The sequence below is a fragment of the Rhamphochromis longiceps genome, linkage group LG1 (assembly GCF_057381845.1).
Source record: "Rhamphochromis longiceps isolate RC_006_pf linkage group LG1, R_longiceps_female_GT1.1, whole genome shotgun sequence".
Taxonomy (NCBI): Eukaryota; Metazoa; Chordata; class Actinopteri; order Cichliformes; family Cichlidae; genus Rhamphochromis; species Rhamphochromis longiceps.
The window spans coordinates 27099951-27124800 of NC_140557.1; the positions used below are offsets into that span (position 1 = coordinate 27099951).

General features: G+C 39.2%; 1 pseudogene; it reads left to right on the plus strand.

Moving 5' to 3' along the window:
* Positions 1-7957: 7957 nt before the first annotated feature.
* On the plus strand, positions 7958-21437 carry LOC146678842 (uncharacterized; annotated as a pseudogene).
* Positions 21438-24850: the final 3413 nt, after the last annotated feature.

Here is a 24850-nt window from a genome sequence, read left to right on the forward strand (position 1 = left end):
TTTCCATTACCATTGTGAAAGCATAAACAGTTCAGAAGTCAGAAGAAAACTAATGTTTTTTGTCATATTGAGAAACTACCTAAAGGAAGACTGAAAAATTGGCAAGAAAGAAAGGAAAGTATATTATTTAGACCCTGTTGATCCAAAGCATCTTAAGGCCATGCTGATTAGATCTTCTTTTTTTATGCTCTGTCTTAATTAAAGCAAAGCCTCATAATTAGGCATGCAAGGAGATGTCATATTATCATGACTCCTTAATCACAAAAGGCTAACAGTTTCTCCACAAGCATATAAAAGAGGAAACTTCAAATTGAAATTATGCAAATTGTATGTACTATTTATTCACTCAGTTTGAAATGATATCACCTACTTTACTTTTAGTGCTACTTAAAGTGAAAGTTAAGGAGTCAACATCAGCAATGAATGAGATTCTTAGTCCTCACACTCTTATATACTAAGACCATATCAGCAATAAAAAAAAAGCCTTTGGTTAACTTGTAAAAATAAGTGAGCTCGGTTTAAAGAAAGATCATGGACTGGAAAAGAGAATAAAAAAGAGATTTTAAAAAGGGAACCTTTGTCAAAAACACAACACAACTATTTAAAAAAATACACAGTTTCATTCAACAGTTTAATTCAGACTGGTTTAATTCACACGTCTGTTTTTTGCTGCTTATTTATTGATCACTGTTATGTTAACTTTATTCTTGTTTCTTTTCATTTAATTGTAGTGTTGTTACTTAATTTTGGGTTGCTTTTGGTTGTGTACTTGTCAGATCTGCCTAACTGCATACTTCTTCTCCTCCTTGTCTTCTTCCTCTTAGAAGGGTGCATAGACTTTTAAAGTGATGAAAACCATAGTTATCATACTGATGAGAGCAAAGAAGTGAGAGGCTTAATTGGGCTCTTATGTCAGTGTCATCCCATTGTTTCAGTTCATCCTTTTTTGTCAGTTTGCCCTTGAATCTAGTAAAGTAAAATAAACAAGAAGCTTGTCTTCCCTTTCGTTCTTTTTTTTTTTTTTTTGGGCTATTATTTTCCCCAATGTCATGCATCTGAAATCTAGCAAAATGCCCTTTTTGTTTGAGATTCCTCTCAGTTTTGCAATGCCTGTCATATTTTAGAAAGCGAAAATTAGGATCCTGTCTTAAGAATGAGAATTTTGTGAGAATCTTCTCTGTAACTGCCAGAAAGTGTTTTAATTAATGAATTCAAATTATAATGTTCTATGTAATATATTATTCTTATTACATTTTGTGCTCAATGTAGCATCTTTTGTTTGTTTAGTACATCAATTAAATTGTTTTAAATATATTTTGTATTTTTTTTGCTCCTGAGCAATGTGTGGATGTTTTTCTGAGTGATAATGTCGAAGGAGATAACTTCAACATGCAACCAGCATGGAAGTGTCAGAAGCTGCAGATCCTTGAATAATTACTTGAAGTTGGCCTGGAAACCTTGTCTTCACATAAGCCAGCAGCACTGTGAGATGTACAGTGAACCCTTCTCATGAATCACCTGACCAGTGTCTAGGCAGGTCAGCTCAGCTGGTGGCTTGCAGTTGGCGCAGTATCAGTGTAATCCACATGAATCCCATTGTTTTATTAAAAGGAAGCACTGTATGAAACTGTATGAAAGTCTCGGCAATAGAATGTTAATTCAGTTCTCTCTGTTTCTTATTATGAAGTTTAAATGACCTGACTGGTTTTACTGAAAGAGTGAACATAGTCTCATAAGATTTTCATAGCATAATAAGTTTTTCCAAATGTAAAATCCTCAGTTAAAACATTGTTAACATGGGGCTTGTTCAGCTATTGCTTTGCTGACAAGAGTTTAATTTTATTCTGTGGCCACAAATATACAATTTCACATGGCTAAATGAATCATTTGTGATGATAGGTAGCACTTTTTAGTTATTGCAGCTCCTGGGTGGTGGTTGCTGGGGTTAACATATGGAGATTGCAACCCTGAACCCTGACCACAACAAATTAATATTTAAAGTAATCATGAAAACTACTTTTACAGCTCATGTACCCGATTGGCTTACAGTACTGTAATTACATGTTGACCTTAGTCACCGCAAACTGATGCACATTACTGGGATAAACAAGGGCTGCACTCAAGCACTGTGTTTACTTCACGGGTATTCTCAGTTGTTGTTTCCATTTATCACTGAAATAACTGAGTTGTTTTATTGGCTTAGCTGAAATTTAATTTCTGGTGACTGATTCTTTAACTATCACTTTTAGCCCCAATCTTTGCTATTATCCATTAAAATGTACTCTTACCTCGTTCAGTTTCTCCAATCAGTTATTTTTATACTTTCACACTTCTCTTGTTCGTGTGTTTAGCAACACCAATTTTGGAACTTTCTGGCTGTAATCAGCATATTTCCAAATTTAAGCTAATCATAAACCACACTTTTTTAACCTATTAAGATATTTTGCTTGATTTCTTTCATTTAGCAGTATAAATTTCCCTGCAATTTAAAAAAAGGGATTGACTACATCCTTGTATTTCTAATTAGTCTGCAACAAAAATGTTCCTCAACTTCATGAAACAATGTGAAATTTTTTTTAGGAAACCTAACAATACATTACTTTGGTAATTTGTTTGTACTATGTTTTATATTCATATGCTATCATTATCTTCAGTACAGAAAGCCTTACCAAACTATCAGCAGTGGCAGATTATGAACACTTTCAGATAAGTCTTTGTTTCGTGCATATGTTGTTTGGTTGTTTCTGAATGTGTGTATGCCAATTCACCTGTGCAGTGGCTCGACTGTGATTGGTGGGCGGAAGGAATGGTCTGATGTAACTGGCTCCCGCTGTGGACGTAGGCAATAAAAAGACGACGGAAGAGCCGCGGTGTGTGGGCTGTGGAAAACTTGCCGTGCACTTGTCTCAGGTCCAGATGGAGCAGCCGCAGCCATATCTACTTAGTTAAATTTGGGCATGTGTGTGAAGTGCGGAGCAAGTAGGGGTGAGCTGACAATTATTTTGGGAAGCTTTGTTTTCTCCTGTGTTGTTAGACCAGGGAGGTCCGACTGTGTCATTTCTTTTGTTTTTTTCTTGAAGAGGTCAAAGGGGAACAGAAGCCTAGGTTGGGTTTTGTTTGTTGTGTTGGCCTTAGCTCACCCTGAAATCATACACTCCCACTATCGTTGTACTGAGTGCCATTGCCGTAAATAAATCATTGTTAAACGTCCAATGCTGTGGCTGTGTCTGTTTGGGCGTGGGAAATCGCGGGACACCCCACTCTTGTTACGGTCATTCCAAGCAGGGTCATAACAGTCTTGCAATAAGGTAAAAAATTAATTTCTCCTCTACACTATAATCTCAAGTTAAAAGCTAGGGACGGCCCACTGTATGAAGTTGTTCACTTTTAATTCTTGCTAGGAAAGTTAATTTGACCCTTTTTTGACCTTTGGGTTTGCAATTATTTTTGTGCTCATACCCAACGTGTACACCTAGACTTGTACTGTACATGAAATGACCTTAGAACCTCAAGGAGAATGACTTTCCATATGGCTCCCTAATGACACTGCTCTCTCTCTAGAACCATAAAAGTTGTAATCATCTTTAATGTATTCTTGAAGGGTAAATTATTTCATTGCTAATCATTTTGAGAATATAAAGAAGCAATTGTGTCCTTCCTGTAGGTGAGCTTATGTTTGCATCATTTTTTCAACCTGACACACTTTCCTATCCTACAGTATAGTTTGACACTATACTAATCAAAGTCACTTGGGAAAACAGTAATGTCAGAGTGCTTGTAGACTTCAGTCACAGGACAAAGACAGAAGCAGGTGCAGTTGGGAACTGCAAATTAGGGTCTTCTTTCCAATAAATGCTTCTGGATCGATATGTTCCATGTCACCTTATGAATAGTTTTCACATTTTGCTACTCAAACTCGCACATCTCATCCTCAAGTTGACAGCAGCTAATCTCAAAGCTTTGTTTTTCAGCGTGATCCACTGCCTATTTGATGCGGGTGTGTATCGAATCTATCAACCTTTAAAAGTTAACAAGTTGTCTGGGGAAATGCCATTTGTACCAGTTCAATAGAAAATGTCAGACTCTGATAAAATGGTGGAGACGCATGTCAGCAGTACTTGAGGATCAGCACAGAAGTAAGAGTGAATTGGAAAGCTTTGTGCCTTTGTGGCATAGATAGTTCTCTCCAACATTTGCTAGGCTTTCAGTACCAAAAGTGAAGAGAGAAAAACATTTTGAAATAAGAACGTGCATGAAATAATCCCAGATATCTTATAATGTGTCACCCTAAAAATATTTCTAAAGATAATATCTGTTTTTTCTAAGACTTACCATCTCTGACACAGTCAGTCTTAATGAAAAATATTTTGTTGTAGTCATAGCATTTTGTTTTTGATTGGTTTTATCATTCAACAGCTGTGGTCTCCAGATGCTAACTGTCCTATGTTTGGGAAGTATGCAGCAAAGTGAACATAGCAGTTTCTCTATGAACAACACAGTGATGGATGGAAACACACGCAAGCACACACGTTAAGTGTAAAGCTTTACTACGAAGTGCTGACCAAGTTTTAAGTATCTTGTAAGTATGAAGGAGCGACTTGCAATAAACTGGTCCATTGACTGTAACTCGTGAATTTGAAGCTGCTTTTAGCAGTTGTAGTTACCAATCATCACCACAGTTTCTGCTTCTTGTGTTGTAGAATATACTGTCAGTATAACTGCTGTAATGATGTTATTGTGACATAATTGTGAAATATTGTGACAGATATTAACTTTAACTTTCAATGTCAAGTGAGCTGAGATAAGTGATGTTGTGAATTGGCAGTATATGAATGAAATTGACTGAAATAACCTCATCTCCCATTTCAGTTGATCACTTCCAAAATAACTAGTGAGATTATTATTATTATTGTTGTGTGTGTGTGTGTGTGTGTGTGTGTGTGTGTGTGTGTGTGTGTGTGTGTGTGTGTGTGTGTGTGTGTGTGTGTGTGTGTGTGGGGACAGTACGATATAGGAAGCTAACAACCAGCTCATAACTAGCTAAAACACTGCTCACTTTCTGTTGGTAGTTTTATTGAGAGCTCAGTAATTGACTGGTCTGTAGTAAATGGCATTTGTTAATGTCAAAAGAATTTAGTCTCTGCTGCTTCAAAAAAAGTAAAGCTTATTGTATTATGTGCGTCATAAGCAAGTAATTTATAGCAAATCACACATGTGTTACAAAATCATATAAGATTATATTAACACACAAGATTTGGGTCAACTGTATCCCTGTTCCAGGGATCTTAAAATACTTTTCTCTTAAAATGTATTTCTCTGCTTTGTCTCTTTAGTACCTACCTACTGCTCGCAAATAGACACACATCCAGATCCAAGCTTACCTCCTGGTTTACTTCTTTGCACTCCTCATCTTCTCTCTTGACCTTGATCCATTGACTCTGCAGGTCACCTAGCTCACAGGTCACCATGAGAGATTTGTTACCATTCTGTGGTCGGATCATTGCTGTCCGATGGGATCTAGTTTGGAAGCTGATATACAACTGGGAGTATTGAGGATCACTGGCTCCATGCCATGTCCCTGACTGTCCTCATCTAATCATACCACTTTTGTTTTTTTCTCTTCTCTAATGAAATTTATTTCACTTTTTTGCTCCTCCAGAGGTTGTGTACAATAAATTAAGATGTTAATTAAATTTTACAAAAATGAAATAAACAAAAAAGTTGAATTTTTGTTAGCATGAAACTCTTCCTAAAAGAAACAAAGCCTATTTTTCGGAAGCTGTGATTAAACATTAGAGATAAGCTGTGAAACTTCAGGAAATATTTGAAAACTGAAAAAGTTAAAAAGGATGAAATTCTTCAGCCTATAATACACCCCAAACCAAAAAATGACTAATACAAATGAAGAATGTCAGTCTCTATCCTCTGCAGACATACACTATTCATTTACATAAGTTCATAAGAGGCTTATTTTGCGAGCTCTGAAGACCTCATTCAGTACATTAATTATGTCCCTGTTGTTCACTGAGATATACCGATCTTGATTTTTTAAACTAAGGCTGTGTTATACTCTTACAAGAAAATCATAAGAATTTATTCTGTAAGGTAAACATGTTTAAGCTATGACAAATAGCTGCTATAAATCACTGTTAGTTTCACCATCTGCCTCAGACAGTCAGCTGAAAAAACTACAAGATTTGACTCTTGCATGGCACTGCATGACATAGCTTTAGAAATATTATAAGGCTCACTGACATTCATCTCTGATGAGAAGACACGAGCATTGACAAATCTCCAAAAGTTGATTCTGTTCATCTGGACAAACTTCAGATCATTTTTCTAATGCCAATAAGTCGGCTAAGCGCTACCACTTTATCACACATGTAGACCAGAAAAGTACATATTTAGGATGTGTGTCATGTTTAGCATACATTGTGTTTTGTTAAGTGCCAATGTAGATCCCACAGTATCTCCTGCATGAAGGAATGGGTGCTCTACCAAGTCTCATTAATCACTAATAGCATGGCTTAATTGTGTAACCATATTTGGTCACTAAGATGAATGTGTAAATGACAAATTTCTTGTCTTTTAAATTTTTTATTAGAGCATTATATCTAGTGTTTAACTGCAAAGTACCATTTGATTGAATTTATCATAAAGAACTATATTTGAATCAGAGGAAGAAAGCGGTGCCTTGGAAAATAAATTATCTTTAATTGACAAATTACATTGCCTCAATTAGTCTGCCAGTGAATTTGTCTTTATAATGTGTGGCTTTCTACATATAAATGTTCTTTCGTCTGCTATTTCCATCCCTATTTTAGCACTCTCTTAGAATATGAACATTTCAATATTCATGTGTTAATAGGAGACATTACAATTCAAATAAATCATAACAAGTCAAAATGACTCAGATCAAATTAGTTCAGACACTGTGCTGTCAAAGAGCTTAAGTCTGAATGATTTTTTTTTATTTCAGCGACCATTTGTGTTATTTCCTATTTGCTTTTTTATTTTAATCAAAATCAAAATGCTTATTTCAGTGTTTTCCAAATATTTCAGATTCCACTGTAAATATGTTGCAGTTCTTTTATACAATTATTACACTGAGACTCATCTAACCATTATTCCCTCTGCTGTGTTTTTTCACTGCCTGACAGAAAAAAACTGGTATATGTCAGGTGGTGAAATAAATCTTCCCAGATGAATAACTGTTCCATAACCACAAACCATTTTGAATACATACACCGAAACTTGATGTGCACCTCCCTGAAAACGTAACTACACATCACGTATGCAGTGCACATCTGTTGGGATTGGCCTGTTCAGTTCTTGCTTTGTGTTTCTGGTGACTTTCCATCACAGTTTTTGAATGGAATAGGGGGAACAATAATCATCACCTCAGTAATGAGGAACAATAAACATTGCCTCAATATAAAGACTCAGAGATGTGAACAAATTACTGGAGAGAGGTTCCCGAGTATTGGAATGAATGTGAGAGAACGTACCAAGAGTCTTATTTAAAAGTGTCTCAAGGGTCTAGAGAGAGTATCAGTAAAAAGAGAAAATGTCCAGTGAGCGCAGTTCCGAGAGAGAAAATGCCCTGTTCATACCAGAGGAGAGTAACCAGCCTGGTTTGAACGTATATGAAGGCATTAGGAACTAAAATATTACAGTAATAATAATGTAAATACATTACAACCAAGATAAGCAGAAAAACATCTATGGATGTAGGTATAGATGTAAATACACCTATAAATATAAATATAAAAGAACAAGTATGTGTGTGTGGCGGGACATGGTTGGTGGTGCGGGTGCGGCGAGGTGGATGTACCTGATCAACGATCATGCCGTGCCTGCTTTAAAAGGGTGAACTAGGACCTGTCTTGGTAGTAGTTGGTGATGTGTGTGGCTGCGAGCTGCAAAGCAGTAGCTGAGTATTGTTAAAACAGCAACCATGAGAATAAAGTATGCAGAAAAGCATGGAAATGTGGTGGGATCTGTCGTGGTTTGTTTACAGTGGTGCCAAAACCTAGTAGGGGGTCACAGCAGACCGAGGACTGGGCCAGCCAGGGAAGGCGCTGGCCCAGGTGGTGGCCGAGCTCGCACAATAGGAGCAGGCAGCAGTGTTACACCGCTGGCAGGAAGAGCTGTACACCCAGACCGAGAGTCTGAAGGAGGTGAACGAGGGTCTGGCAGTTCGGACCCGGGCCTGGCCGAGCATCAGACCACTCCCTGCCGTAGTGTGTCAATAACAAACATAGCAAAATTGTCATTTGTCCAACTCTCCAAGTCAGATAAAGAAAAAGTGTGATTCAGAGGCTACATTACAAACAGCAAAACAAAACAAAATTATGTAGTTGTATTCTTAGTTAAACATATTCCTAAAACCTAATTTTTCCTTGCTTCCACCCTTCAAATGTTCAAGTAGAAAAATGTGTACTTATATTTAATGAACATGGTCTGAAAGCGTTACAAGTAAAATCAAAGTCAAAGACTTTCAGCTCAAAGTCATTAGGTTAGTGGACCTCTTCTATATATAAAACTTCTAATTTAAGTACATTCTTTTTAAATTTCAGATCAAGTGATTGTCAGTTTGTTGCCGATCAGTGGCACTGTGCTAAACTTGTTTTTTCTGTGCAAGTTTAAGCCTGGTACCTTACGCCACAAAGACAGTGAATGACTTCAGTGTGTTGAGAATGACTGACAAAATCATAAGTACACATGCAAAATGATAGCAATAAAAAAAATATATATATATATATTTAAATATACAGCAGAGTGTGGTTGAATTTGATGGAGGAATTCAGCCTCCCAAGCCTGAGGACATAAACTGCTCCAAAGATTGAATGCTACCACAGTTCTGTATTGCCTGTAAGACATCTGTAGGGTGAACATGCTGTGGCTCAGGAAGTTATTTTCTTGTAAAAATCACCTCAATGATATCACAGATATTTAGTAGATGGGTACTGATGATGTCGTTTGCATTCGTTTCAATCACCTGCTGCAGAGTATTACAGTCTTGGGCTGTACACATTCCAAACCAATCTTATCAAAGTATGCAACATACTGACTATGGATTGGCAGTGAAAAAGATGTTTTTTTCAAAAGGTTCTCTGGACTCAGTGGGCAAATAAATAGTTTAAACAAACAGTTCAGTACTTGTTTATAAAGCAGCCTCCCTCGCTTTTATCAAAAAGGCCTTATGGGATCTTGATCCCAAGGTTAGGAAAGCTTGAGCTAGGACTTATAGGAGAAATAAAATGAAATAGCTGCTTTCCAAAGGCAAAGTAAGCATTTCTCATAGATATGCATGCACCCTCTGTCTTGTGAACGTGAAAGAGAGAGAACAGTGCAGCTGAGATCCGAAGATGGTACAATTGCCCACAGCAAGTAGCTGCATCAACTCTCCCTTCAAAACTTGAAAGGCCTGCTGGTCCTCTCTCATGTCTCCTGTCATCACAGTAGTCCACACTGGCAGGGGGTCCCCTCTACGTCCGTGTCATTTGCACAGCCCACAGCATGACGCTTTTCTTCTCTTGACTTTCATTTTTCCTTTCTCACTGACCAGCAGTACATAGAAACATTTGTGGGTGGGGATGTGGTTTGAGGGATAGTGGCCTATTATTTTTCTCTCTTTTTCTTTTTCGCTGTGTGCATTTAAGAAAATCCTTGAAATTTTTAAAAACTCTTTGCCAAAGCTGTGATTTGACATTAGCAGAACTGTCTGGGACTGTTATTGCACTATAGTAAGTACCAGTACTAAGCACTGCATATCACATATGTTGTTTTATGACTGAAAACCTCTTGTGTGGTCATTGTCAGGTCTTAAAATACATCAATGTCATTATTTATTTCACAGAAACTAAATGGTTAAACTATTTAATAGCCAGTAGAACCACTGAGCTGCAACAAGCTGAAGTAATCATTTTCTGCATGACTTTATCTGCCTCTCACATTGTCACTCACATTGAAGAATTTTGGCTCACTCTTCTTTTACAGTGTGGCTTCAGTTCGTTGAGTTATGGGACTTTGTTTACAGCATTTCAATTGACTTGATGTCTGGAATTTCACTGTAGTATTGCAGCACCTTGATTCTTTTCTTTAGTTGCTGTGCTTGGGATTATTGCCCTGCTCTATGAACCAGTTTCATCCAGACTTTAGCTGTTAGACCAACCTTGCACTTGAGTCTAGAATACTAGTATACAGAGGATTTCACGGCTGACTCAGTGACTACAAGGTGCCCTGTTCCTGGGGCTGCAAAACAAGCCCCAAAAACCATCACACCTGCACTACTGTGCTTAACAGCTTCTGTGAGGTGTTTGGTTTATTTCAAATGTGGAGCTGTGCTTATAGCCCAATATCTCCACTTTGGTCTGTTCAAAGGACATTGTTCCACAAGTTTTATGGTTTGTTCAGAAGCAACTTTGCGAATGTAAACTGTGCTGTCTTAATGCATGCTCATCACCCAGGTAAGAAAATCCCACAAATATGATTCTATTCATCCGGACATTTTCTCCCAATGAAAGCACTACATTAGAGCTGGGCGATATATCGAGTTTTTAAAACATATCGATATATTTTTATACGAGATATAAGATGTGACAATATCCTTTATATCGATATAGTCTATGTTACGTTATAATTATAGTTGTGGAGCCGCAAGTTTGCCTCTCTTTCGTCCACTTTTGTCTCTACGCAACGTTACTCCGCCTCGCCTTCACTGAAGACAACTCCCCCTCCTACCCCATCGCTTCACGTGCAGGCAGCGACAAGACGGACACGGCAAATCTCCGTTAACGAGTTACTGTGCATCGCCCCATGCGTGGGGCTGGACGGCGTCAACGTGCTAACGAGCTAAACATGCTAACGAGCTAACCGCGCTAACCCTAAAATCCTTTCATTCTCTCAAAAGTTGATAGCGCGCCTTATGTATGAATTCTGGTTGTGCTTGGTGGCCGCGAACCGATTTTATGTGGTACACGGCGCTCAGCAATCTGTCAAAAATGTTTGAGTACGACTTTGGTAAGCTACGGAGCTGCACCGCTTGATAGATTGTCGGCGCATTACGGCTACCGAGGAGCTTCGCGGAGTGATACGTACTGTGCATCAACGTAATATTACCGTATTGTGTGTGTATAAGGACCATAAATGGCACCTGTAAGAGACGTGGTTATGAAGCGGATTTCAAACTCCAGGCTATCAGTCACACAGTAAAACTTGGGAACAGAGCAGCTGTAAAATCTGTCTGTCTTTGTTATTACGCTCAGCGTCTTTTAGTTTACATTTTGACTGCACAATTGTGAGCTCTTTGTTTAGCACAAAAACAACCTTGTTTTCTTTTATTTATGGAGCATTATTATTTAATGAATGCTCATAATTTAATTTTGAGTAATTTTTCATGTACATCTGTGCTGTATGTTAATAAAAGTGCCTGTGTGACATCTGGGACACAGCTTTGACTAAGAACTCTTTTTGTTCTTACTTTATGGCTTAAAAAAAAATATCGAGATATATATCTTATATCGCCATCCAGCTAAAAAATATCGAGATATGAATTTTGGGTCATATCGCCCAGCCCTACACTACATCCAGATAAAAAGAATCAACTGTCTGGGCTAAGTCATGCTACAATGTTGTTTTCTCTGAAGAAGTCTTGATGCATGCTCAATCATCCAGGTAATTAAATCTCCAAAAGTTGATTCTGTTCATCTGGATGTAGCGTTTTGTGGGAGAAACGTTTCGTCACTCATCCAAGTGACTTCTTCAGTCTCAGCTGACTGCAGGTTTCCCCGATCTTATAAACAGTACATTTGCATAATGACTGAACCCAGCCCACTGAAGGAACAATGGGCTGGGAGGTCATTTGTGGAGTGGCACTCCAATTTCGCTGTACTCTGTAGAATGACAATAAAGGCTATTCTATTCTATTCTATTCTATTCTATTCTATTCATTTCCTTAATCTTAATTATGAAAATTCTCATGACCATTGATCTGGCTGCAATCACAGCATTGTAAGATGGCGAAAGATGCACCCTTCTGACTTCAATCCTCAACCCATTGGTAGGCAGCTCTGAACACCACATTCAGAACACTTTGGATTTTGTTGAGAAGGTGAGAGATGTCATTATGGAGGCAGATGAGACCATGGTCTCGTACGACGTTACATCTCTCTTCACTTGCATCCCAGTCACGGAAGTATTAGTGTCATGGTCGGACGGTCCTTCCCGGGGCGACCTGCCTGTGTGTATGTGTGTGCTTCTCTCTCTCTCCTCCTCCACCCAGTGGCTGACACACCTGCACCTAATTTGCCACCCAGCTGTCACTGATCATCGTGGGCTGAGGTATTTAACTGTGTGTCCGGATGGCAGTCGACGCTGGATTGTACTGGAAGCTCGGTAGTAAAGAGTGTTTGTTACTTGTAACATAGCTTTAGCCGGCCACCCTTCTCACCTGTTGTTGTCACTCGTTTGTAGGAGGAAGTGATACGGAGCAGAAGGTTGGAGAGAAGGAGCCCGCTGGATTAAGCTCTCGGAGGAGAAACACACTCGGATAATCACTTGGGAGACTCACCTGCACACCACTGGGAATTTGGAGATGATCACCGTTGAATTTTTGCACTTCGCTTTGTGTTTTGAGACTGTTTTTGAGCACTGTAAATAAACGCACTGTTTGCTTCGCATCCAGAGCTCCGCGACTGAGTCTGTATTTCCCCATTACCCGTGACAATTAGAGTGAATTGTTAAATGTTGTCATTTCTATGCTTGCCAACTCTGATGAAAGAAATTCCATTGTCCTTCCCCCCAGATTCTTGAGGTTCTGGATGGGGGGGCTGTAATGTTTTATTGCAGATACATCCGGAAGATCTGCTTCTTTTGATGTAAGCTTCCTGCGTTTACGACCCTTTGGTCAGCAGGAGGTCTGACACACACACACACACACACACACACACACACACACACACACACACACACACACACACACACACACACACACACACATTCTCGCATTCTTACAGAAGTTCACACATATACATACAATGCCTGTCTTAGAACCAAGGAGGCGTGGCTTTGTTCTGACGTGTTTTGTGTGAACTGTCTCTCAATAAAAGGTAGCAGGAGGAGGTCAGATCTGGAGGTCATTCTCGTGGTGGACACAGACGAGGCCTCCCTTGCGCAAATAATCGATCGATCGACTGTCTTGTTTTCTTCATGACGAATACGTCTCTAGAATTAGCGGGGCTTGTGGAAACACAGACCCAACAGGAAGCATTGGAGGTAGTGCGTAAGAGATTACAGGATGACCCCAACCTCAGCAACAGGACCACTTTCATGCCTTCCTGTTCAACTGAAATGCCTTGGTTTTTCAGTGGAGTGTGTGAGAGAGTTTCACTAGTGTGTGTGGGAGCGTTTCACTAGTGTGTGTGAGAGATAAAATTTCAATAGTGTGTGTGAGAGTGTTTCAGTAATAATGTCCCTTACGGCACCTCATATATCTGCTCCTGAATGATGGACTTCAAATTATTTTTAAATGACCTTATAACCCTTCCCAGATGGTAGGGGAGCCACATCTCTTAGATAACTGTCTTTCCTCCATGATATTATGTTAAAACACATATCCACACCAGCAAAGTAACAAAGCGTATGCTCTTTTAGAGATAGTCACACTTGCTGATGACAAGACTTGGCTTTCATTTACCTATGGAAACAGTAACTGTCTGCTTTCAATAGTTTTCACACACTGTTTCTTCATTTTCCCTTAATTTTTACAAAGTACATAGTGGCACAGGAAATGCATAGGAGGAGGACATGTCATGACAAAACATCATGTTCAGTCATTCATCTGCAGTTGTATTTACGCAAGTTGTAAGCACTACTAAGGACAATAATATTGTTATGTCCTGATATGTAAAACCTTAGAATTTAAACAGGCTGTATTTTCTTTGCACCTTACTGTAAAGGCTTCTTGTTATATTGAGTACTGATAGAATGTATGTAAAGTTGTTTGAAAGAAAAAAATATCCTCTATAGACTGATTCACTTACTATACTACATACTGTGTTGGTATTCACTAACAGTATTAGACTTTTTATTAAGAAAGGGATCTCATACATCGAACTTTTAAAAAGAAGAATTATTTGGAAAAAAAAAAGTTTGAATTGATGAAAATGATTCTCGAACATTAATGACTTATACTAAAATTACACTTTTAATTAAGCCTGTACTTAAAATAGTGCAGCCTGCATTCAGCTATGCTAGAGTCTGCCCACCTATTATTAACAGATTAATCACTTTAGTAGAAAGTGACTGAAGATGGACTTTAACTTTTGATTAGCGTTTAAGCTTGATGACAGCAAAAATCTTGCACAAACCAGAAATATAAGCAATATTTGAGCTGCAAATCTTCCCAATGTAATGCTAATGATGTCCCCTTACATGGGAAATTTGTGAAACATCCTAAATCTAATCTATTTTAGTATCAGGGTAAATAACTCTAACAGTAGCAAACATTTGAAAATTTCCTCATATCTACATGTCAACAATCCCCTTTGAAAAAAAATGATGTAAACATCTTTTATGCTTACATTTCTCCTTTTCTTTAGATCCCAACCACATTATCTTCACACTTCTGTCAGTGTTCCTACAAGACAATTGTAGAGATAGTCAACGAGGTAAGAATTGTTATATAATGTCGCATTGCACAAGGATTTGTCTCAGCTGAATGAGGACAAGACTCTGTGCTCCGTCTTTCAATATTAGCATAATCTCCTGTGATCCATTTGACCCAATGCTGTGCCCTCTCATCTATAGAGCAGCTCTAAGAAATGACTGCATGCTTTGACGGTTAAGATTATTGAGCATGTGAGTTGCTAGTAGTTCTTACTGTAATTTAGATAGTTACATCAGTTTTAAATTTGTTTTAACCTTACAATTCACACCGAGCCCACTGGTCTATCATACAACCCCCCCCCCACCACCACCACCACCACCACACAAAGAGACACACACACTCACACACTTTTCTTCTTTGTGCATGTGAAATACAAAATGTCAATTTTTTGATAATATTTGACCTCATTTCCATATGGTGTACCTCGATTGTAGACACAGGCTGCCTTTCTAGCATTTAAATTTCTTAAGTGTACTGGATGGCACCAGACCTCTGCAAGCTGCTTTGTCTTTGCCACCATATGGCATCTTGACAGTGTTTTCCTCACTAATTAGTCTTTAACACATATGCCAAGTCCAAATGACTGTAATGTCAAGCTGCACTGAGGATCCATGTTGCATCAGAAATTAGTTGCTATATATTAGTGCAGGACAACACTTAGCTTTAGTTAAGGTTACTGCACAAACATTGACTGAGTACATTTATTCAGATCTTAATAGTGGGGCAGTAATTCTAATTAAATCCTATGAATCGTGATGGATAAGAATCACAAGTGTCATATGTCCTATAAATTCCTTTAATGCTTTTGCCAATAAAATCTCCTTTCACACATTTTATTTTGATCGTTACACCAAAAATCTTATGTCATATTTTTGGTACTCTTTGTACCAGTCATTGCAGCAGTCTAAAGTAAGAGAGGGCTGTAATTTGATGTTCCTGAAGTAGCTAATCTTTAAAGGCAGAGCCAGTGTCTGTGTATTGTTGCTTCACCACCAACTAAATCTGTCACCTTATAAGGATATGTAATTATAATTTATTTTCTTACTAAAGTAGTCAAACAGCCATTTATCCCAGAATGAGTCACTTATTCTCAGTAATGTGAACCAGATCTTCACCATGGTTCTACAGGAATCATATGACCTGGAACAACTGGCCCAATACTTCCTACTCTTTAACATTAGAACCACTAAGGAACTCATTTTGACACCTTAACATTTTAAAAATCATCTGATATTCTACGACTTTTCCTAAAATTGAGTTATTTATAATACAGTGAGATAACAATAAAACTGTTCACGCATATTTTGATATGAAAGTACATGATAATAAATAAATATATATATATATCAGGGACTGTAGTTAGTTAAACTTTAATAATTACTGCAGGACTGAATGGGTCGCAGACTGAATGTTGAACCAAAACTGAATTAAGCAGAGAGCCTTGATCATGGAGAACTAATCTGAGTAAATAAAGAGTGAAATCCAGTGTCACGGTCCGGGGCAGCGGCCGTGTGAAGAGTGGAAAGGAGGACTCAGATGCAGCACTTACTCAGATGTGAAGGTGATTTATTGACAGTACTGAACATAAAGTGGAGATGGCAAAACAGAACTAAGGACGAACTAAACTGGGAGAAACTACACAAAGGGAGTGGCAAACCTGAACATGAAGGGAGAACAGCAGGGAGAGCACGCAGGGGATTCACCGGGTATGAACACAGACAACGCGACGAGGAGCAGAGGAAATCACACACTATAAGTACACAAAGAGACACTGGGAAATCACACACAGGTGGGGGAAACAGCTGGACCTGATTAACCTGACGAGACAGGGGAACACTAACACCAGGGACCAACAGAGGGAGCACAAACCCAGAACCCAGTGTCTAAAATCCCAAACACAAACCATCCCAAAACAGCCATGAATAATAATGAAAGTAATAACAATAAAGAACATAAACATAAAGTCACTGAGTCATGGTCGCAGGACCATGACATCCAGAGCAGAGCAGCCAAATCAGACTGTTCAGGCCTAAGAAGTAGAGCTGAGGCCTGCAGACTGAGGAAGAACAGCATGGACTGTGAATGAATGGCTGCAGATCCGGTGAAGCGCAACTCTTTTTTTTTTTAGCCCAGGTAATACCCATGATTTTCTTATACATTATTTAAATTATGCAGATGTTACTTATTGTTGTAATCTTTATTTGTTATCTTTATTCTAATATTTACTTACAAAATTATTATAATAATAAAACCTGAAAACCTTAAATCTAAAGTACTTTTGTCTAATCTTACTTACATTAAAAAGAATATCCAAATTAACAAATTAACTTGTTCAAGCAAAAACCTGTTTGTCAATACTTCTGTTGTGGGATGGGATCAAAATGAACAACCAAGACATTCTAGGAAGTTTGGAATTGTGGTCTTTCCAGTATCCATTGTTTCCAGTCACGTGAGATGAGCACAGGGGGGCATTGGCCACCCCCACAAATTTGTTACATTGTCCCCCCCTGACAAGACTGTCCTTTAAGTAATAACTCTAATAAATGTGACGGACAGAAACAACTGTTCTGAATAAATGTGATGCCAGAAGATTATTTTGTTCTGTACCAGTAAATAGTTGGTTTTGAAACACATGGAGGTCTTTGTGTGGTGTTATTATTTTCAGGTATTTTATCCATATTAGGCTGCAGAAAAGCTGTTGCCAATCCCTGGACTGATCACTGGTGCATTTTATGGCCAACACAGAGACAGGCAACACTTCACACTCTTACATGATCTAATACTTATTTGTCTTTCTTGAACAACTGCATTCTGGGAGACTGAATCTTAAGCTACTTCTGCTCAACTCTGCTAAGAATCATTACAGTGATGGCTGGGGCTTCCAGTAAATCATTCAATCAATTCAAACAGAATATTCTGGATTTAAAAATCTTATTTGGTTTTCATATGTGCCTATTTTCAGTGATATCAACTTTAATAGCATAATTTCCATAGGGATTAATAAAGTATTCTAATTCTGTTTCTGGAAACTAACCAGGCATGCAATTCTTTCTCTCTTTTTTGCCATATTTTACAAGTAACCTATATTTGACAACAGCACAATAAAACTGGAAATTCAGTTTTTGCTGAGCCACACTCCTGTTTTTAGTGGCCTTCATATGGCCACCCCAATGAAAAAGTTCTGTAATAGTGGAAAGTCAGTAGTACTGCAGGACAAAAGTGTTGTTTTGTTCACCTGTCTCAAGCGAAGACAACTTGGATCATCTATCCATGGAAGAAAAACAAAGATGTAAAGGCAAACTGCGAATTTTGGGGGTTTGTGATCCATATTTTGCCCCAGCAGCTTTATTTAAATCCCTGAAACTGGCTAAGTCTCTCCTTGAGCTCTATGTGTCTGTGTAGTTATCTGTAACGTATTCTACGAGCACATTGTAGAGAATTGCTCATCTTACACTGCTGCCAAGATGAAAGGTTTCAAAGTACACACAATTACATGTGTAAATAATAATAATGTCACCATGTGGGAGGTAAAGAACAAGAAATTCTCCATTGTTAGCAAAGGTAAGGATTACAGGCATAGCTACAACAAACCATCAAGCACAATTCTTAGGTAGAGTGTTTGGACAAATTCATCCTTGGATATCGTAGAGAAGATAAAGCGCATTTCCAGTGTTCTGCAGCCAAGATTAAAACTGCACTGTTTCTCCTGAAAACAAGGTTTAACTAATGAGCTCAATTCTTTTTCCAGTACTGTGGCACGAACCTTCTCAGGGATGCAGTTTGTGGTCCCCTTGAAGTTAGAATATACTGTTTCGTCCCCCAGTTTATCAACTCAACTTCCAAATAAAATTGCAGAGGCGTGTTAACCAGTACAGTACTATGTGAATCCCAGAAATCCTAGGGGCCACCAGAGAATTGTTAAGCTACCTTGGTAGCCTTAGCCACAGTGATGGGCCATGATAAGATGGCAGTTCATGGAGTGGATCACTGACTATAAGAAAAAGAAGACCATACATTAAATGCAATACCATAGTCCTGCAAACAAGCACTAATATTGTTCCGGGGAAATAAAAATGATGTCTAACATTCATCAGTAATCTTATAGCTTTGATAATAAAATATAGATATACAAAGTATATATAAAGATTAATATACACTTTGCAATGTTTAAACACATGGTGAACTCTGCATGTTTTAAATGTGTTTCCTTTCAGTTTCTGAGAGCAAGAATAGGCTTTGAACAGACAAAAAGCACACATGGAAAATCTTTAAATGAGGGGAAAAAAAGACAATTGCAGACTTTCCTATAACAGAGTGGTTATGTAAGTTAAAACCAAGAAAATTGATTCATCTTTTTTGTCAAAAGATATATAAAAACAGTGCTTAGATTGCGTCGCATTGTAGGTTTAATTTTCCTGCACTACATTGTGCAGCTTTGTCTTTTTTTCCTCTGTGTTGCATTTTCGAGGACTTGCAAATTGTCTGAACACTCAGATGCTCAGCAACAAATTGCTGAAATGGAGATCTTCTTCCTGTCAAAATCAATCTTTTACACCAAATCCCTCAGAATAAAATTAACATAATGACTATGTTAGTGAAGACCATGGGTTTATCAGACTCATGTCACAGTCACAAAGTATCTAGGTTTAACTGATTGGTTGCTAAGGGTGTCTTGATGTAGTTTTCTCAGTCTGAGAAAAGTGAAGAAATGTTGCAAGCTGACAAACCTGGATTAGATACATTTCCTGCGCATATCTGACTCCTAACAATGCCAAATCAAGTATCAAGTATCAAATCATATCATGATACTAATGGTTTACTCTGACTAACCTTTTAGGCTCTCTGTCCGTCATTTGAAAAAACAAAAACAAAACAAATGAGTTAAAATCAGGTAACTTGTTTAATATGATAATCTTAAAATAATAATAATAACGTGTAATTAATGTGTAACTAATTCTTGGGACTTACTAGTCCAGGCCACTAAATTCCAACTCAGTGATTTACCACGCACAGATCTAGAGCAGAGTTGCTGATAATGGGTTTGACTGAACGTAGAAGGCGTGATCAGTGTGTCTTCAGTTTTGAATAAATCCCAACAGTGTTACTAGCAAAGCACCCCCCACACCATCACACCTCCTTGTCCATGCTTCACGGTGGGAACCATTCATGTAGAGACCGTCCGTTCACCTTTTCTGTGTCACACAAAGTTACAGCGGGTGGAACCAAAGCTCTCAAAATGTCTGTGAAGGTTCTCAAATCTTAGCTCTTAGCTCTCAAATCTTAGACTCATTAGACTAAAGCACAGATTTCCAATGGTCTAATGTCCATTCCTTGCGTTTCTTTGTTCAAACAAATCTCCCCTCTTGTTGCTTTTCCTTAGTAATGGTTTCTCAGCAGCAGTTTGACCATAAAGGCCTGATTTGCACAGTCTCCTCTGAACAGTTGATGTAGAGATGTGTCTGCTACTGGAACTCTGTGTGGCATTTATCTGGCCTAGAGCTCAGATAAATGAGGTGCTGTTTCTTGGCTCTTTCAAAGGAAGAGTACCCAGCCACTGGTACAGATATGTGGATGACACCTGGGTCAAAATCAAGACACAAGAAGTGGAATCCTTCACTGCGCACATTAACGCTGTGGATAAAAACATCAAGTTCACCAGGGAAGACACAAAGGACAACTGTTTGCCTTTCCTGGACTGCGCTGTGCACATTGAAGAGAACGGCAAACTCAACATCGAAGTTTACCGGAAGCCCACACACACGGACCAGTACCTCCTCTTTGACTCCCATCACCCTTTGGAACACAAACTTGGAGTAATTAGGACCCTACACCACCGGGCAGAACATGTTCCCTCTAAGCCTGAAGGAAAAAAGAAGGAACACACACATGTAAAGGAAGCACTCAAAATGTGCAGCTATCCTAAACGGGCGTTCTTAAAGTCAGCAAAGAAGCACAGAAAAGAAGACCAGACACCAGCGAGGGAGGATAAGAAGGACAGACGCAACAACATTATCATCCCCTATGTAGCTGGACCTGATTAACCTGACGAGACAGGGGAACACTAACACCAGGGACCAACAGAGGGAGCACAAACCCAGAACCCAGTGTCTAAAATCCCAAACACAAACCATCCCAAAACAGCCATGAATAATAATGAAAGTAATAACAATGTGTATCAGAAAAACTCAGGAGAGTTTTCTCCAAGCACGACATCCCGGTGTATTTCAGACCCAGCAACACGCTCAGACAAAAGCTGGTTCACCCGAAAGACAAAACGCCAAAACACAGACTTAACAATGTGGTGTATGCTGTACAGTGCAGCGAGGAATGCCCAGACCTCTACATCGGAGAGACCAAACAGCCACTTCACAAGCGCATGGCACAACACAGAAGAGCCACCTCCACAGGACAAGACTCAGCAGTCCATCTGCATCTTAAGGATAAAGGACACTCTTTCGAGGATGCCAATGTTCACATTTTGGACAGAGAGGACAGATGGTTTGAAAGAGGAGTGAAAGAAGCCATCTATGTCCACTGTGAGTGACCATCTTTGAACAGAGGCGGGGGTTTACGACACCAACTCTCTGCCATCTATAATCCAGTTTTGAGATCCCTTCCCAGACGCCTTAACGCCCACTCACATCCTGGGCCATCTGACCTCAGGAATTCGCATGATAAGGTGGGGCCAGGTTTCACAATGAACACACCCGAAACTCTGGCTGATTGGGACCCACACCCAGTTTCACACCTTGGCTCAGGCGATTAGAGGATCATCAGGGGGTCCTTTTGTCCCTCCGTGGGGGGTTACTCCCACTAGGTTTATATCTGGGACTCTCCACCATTTGACCTTAGAACTGAAGAAGCTTCTCAGATGAGAGGTGAAACATCTTCAAGCAACTTAAAGAAGTCCAGACGCTTTTCTTTGCAAGCTCCTTTGACCCCGAGGTGCTGTTAACTTGTGATTTCTGGGGTTGGTGACTCAGATGAGTTTATCCTCAGCAGCAGAGGTGACTCTTGGTCTTCCTTTCCTGGAGCGGTCCTCATGTTTCAAGGTAACGCTTGATAGTTTTAGGGACTGTGGATAAAAGCATACCTGAGGCAAGCTTCCTGGGAGCTCACTTGCCTTTGCCTTGGTGGCACCAGCCATTTTAACCAACCTGCTATTCCATTTTAAGATAAAACCTCTTCTCACTAACACTCTGGTATTCATCTTTATTTTTTTTATGTTGTGGCTTTGAGCCGAGTTGTAACATAAGTGGGGGCTCGTCCGGGATCTTTGGACATTTTAGTGGAGACTGAATATCAGTTTGTTTTACTTTAAAGTGGGTGAGTGATGGTGCTCACTGTGATTGAGCAACGTCCCTTTAGTAAGTGTGTTTCAGCTGGGTGCTGTGCTGCCCTTCCATCGAAGCACTTGTTTGTTGTTTTAATTTGTTGTGTTTGGTGGTTATCCTGGGTGGGGGTATGCTTCGGAGTTTGGTAGGAGACCATATCTCTGGTCCACTGCCTGCTCTCGAGTTCGCATTTAAAGTTGCCTCGAGCCTGGTACACCACTGAAGACTAGGTAGGTAAAGTTAGGTTTTTATTGTTTTTAGCATTTTAGGCTGGGAGTTACACATAGTAAATCAGTGGCACCAAACTTGGTAGGAGGTTTGAGACCATTCATTAATTATGGTCTGTAGCTGAGGCGGGTAGGTCGTTTTTATGTTGGCATAGTGTGTACACCGTGTGTGCATCTAATATGTCAGTGTTGATATATGCTAATGAGATCCTCGTGTGGTGCGTGTTTTGTGCTGTGACCTTTAGTGTTGTGGGGAATATGGCTACCTTTGTTAGGTCACTTGTGAGTGTTGTTGGCCAGGTGATGGCAATAACACTGTGGGGTGCTGAGCCACCCTTGATGTGATCATTGTGTGGCCATAACTCCATTTTGTGGTTGGTCACTAGTATGCTTGCTTTACTGAACCTTGTGGATTAAAATAACTTGTTGTGGTATGAGGCCAATTATATGTGACCGTTTGTGTGGTGGAGACCACAGATCACTTGTGTTATTATTCGTGGCTGCTCTCATTTTGTGTTGTAGCAGGTTGAATAATCATTTTGGGTTTGACTGTTGTACCCCTTTGTGTTGGTCACATGTTACTTTTTGTGTGTTCAGTGTGGCAACTTCAAATCCTCATGCAGGGGCATCCCTGTTTAAAAGCTTATTTTTGAGGGATCAAGGCTTCAGAGGGGCTTTTAATTTGTTTAGGGGTCCTAGAGGAACCCTTTTGAGGGAGGAGGTGTTACGTCCCTCTGCAGCCCCTAATCATCTCAATGTGTTCAGCTGGTGCTAATTGGCCACAACTAGTCAGGTGTGGATAAAAGCATACCTGAGGCAAGCTTCCTGGGAGCTCACTTGCCTTTGCCTTGGTGGCACCAACCATTTTAGCCAACCTGCTATTCCATTTTTAGATAAAACCTCTTCTCACTAACACTCTGGTATTCATCTTTATTTTTTTTATGTTGCGGCTTTGAGCCGGGTCGTAACAAAGTTCATTGAGAGAAGGCCAAGAGTTTGCAGCGCTACTTCCTATTTGAGGAATCTAAAATATAAGACCTATTTAGAGTAATTTATCTTTTTTTTCTCCTTTCTACATAATTCCATTGCTTCATATATCTGATGTCTTCATTATGTATCTACAATGTCGAAAGTAGTAAAAATAAAGAAAAACCATTAAATGTGTTCATTAACCACACTATTAAAAGTGACTGAAGAGCAGACCTTTTTTTGACAATTTACTGACAAGCAATGCCATGGCCCAGTGAGGCCTTTTCTCTCCTTAATCCATGATAAATCAACAGATGAATGCTATATCAGTGCATTTAAAGGGGGGCCATCACCAGGCTGAAAAACCAAAACAAACCTAGAGACAGCAAAAACCGTTTAGGATTGAACATTCTTTAAACAAGGAAAGCATTAGTCAGCTTAGAAATGCCAAAAGACCCAAAGAGTTATGAAGATAATTTCAGTAGATGATGCAAAATCTTTTCTTGGTTGAGAAAAATACCTTGATATTATCTATTTAAATCAAGGACACTCTTTAGGAGCTAGATACCCATAGTTAAATTCAGTCAAGAGTCACGATGAATAGAAATGCAGGGCATTCATAACAAGAGCCAAACCCCCATTTACACTCAGAAACAGGAAGGTGCGGTTTAGATTTTTGTTTTGGTGTTTATGTAAGACACCTAACAAACCTGCACATGCACAGTTCTGGTGAAGAAAATCAATAGATTAAAACCAAAATTAATTTCACTGGAATGATGAGGCATGAAGACAAAACTATGGAGAAGGAAAGAAACTGTTCATGATCCGAAGCATACCATGTCATCTGTCAAAGGGGTTGGAGGCATTATCTGGTCATGAATGGCTGCCAGTGGAACTGGGTCACTAGTGTTTACTGCAGATGTGACTGCTGATAGAAGTAGCAGGATGAATTTTGAAGTACACAGGCAAAATTGCAGAAACTGATCAGACAGTCCCTCACAGTGCATGGATAATGACCCAAAGCATTACTGCAAAAGCAATCTAAGAGTTTCTCAAAGTAGAGAAAAGGGATATTCTTCAATGGGCAAGTCACTCACCTGATCTCAGCCCAATAGAGCATGCTTTTCAATTACCGAAGACAAAATGGAAAGCAGAAAAACTCACAAACCAGCAGCAACTGAAGGTGGCTGCAGTAAAGGTCTAGCTGAGCATCAAAGGAAGAAATACAGCATTTGGTTCTGTCCATGGGCTGGTTCTAAACTTAATGCAGTCATTGAGTGGAAAAATGTTCATCCAAATATTAAAAACAATCCTCATATTTAAAATGATGTTAGCATGTCCATATAATAATATATTAAAACTCTCTGGGTTAGAGCTGGGGCAGCACAGTGGCACGGTGGTTAGAGCGATTGCCTCATAGCAAGCAGCTCCAATTTACCATCTGACTGGGACCTTTCTTTGTGGAGCTTTTCTGTGTCGGTTCTCTCTGGGTACTCTGGCTCCCTCCCACACTCCAATGACATACAATTAATGGGGTTGGGTGATATGTGATATTAAATTGCCAATAGGTGTGAGTATTAATGTTGCCTGGGATAGGCCCCCTGGTACCCTGGATTGAGCAAAAAAGGATGAATGGATGGATTAAAGCT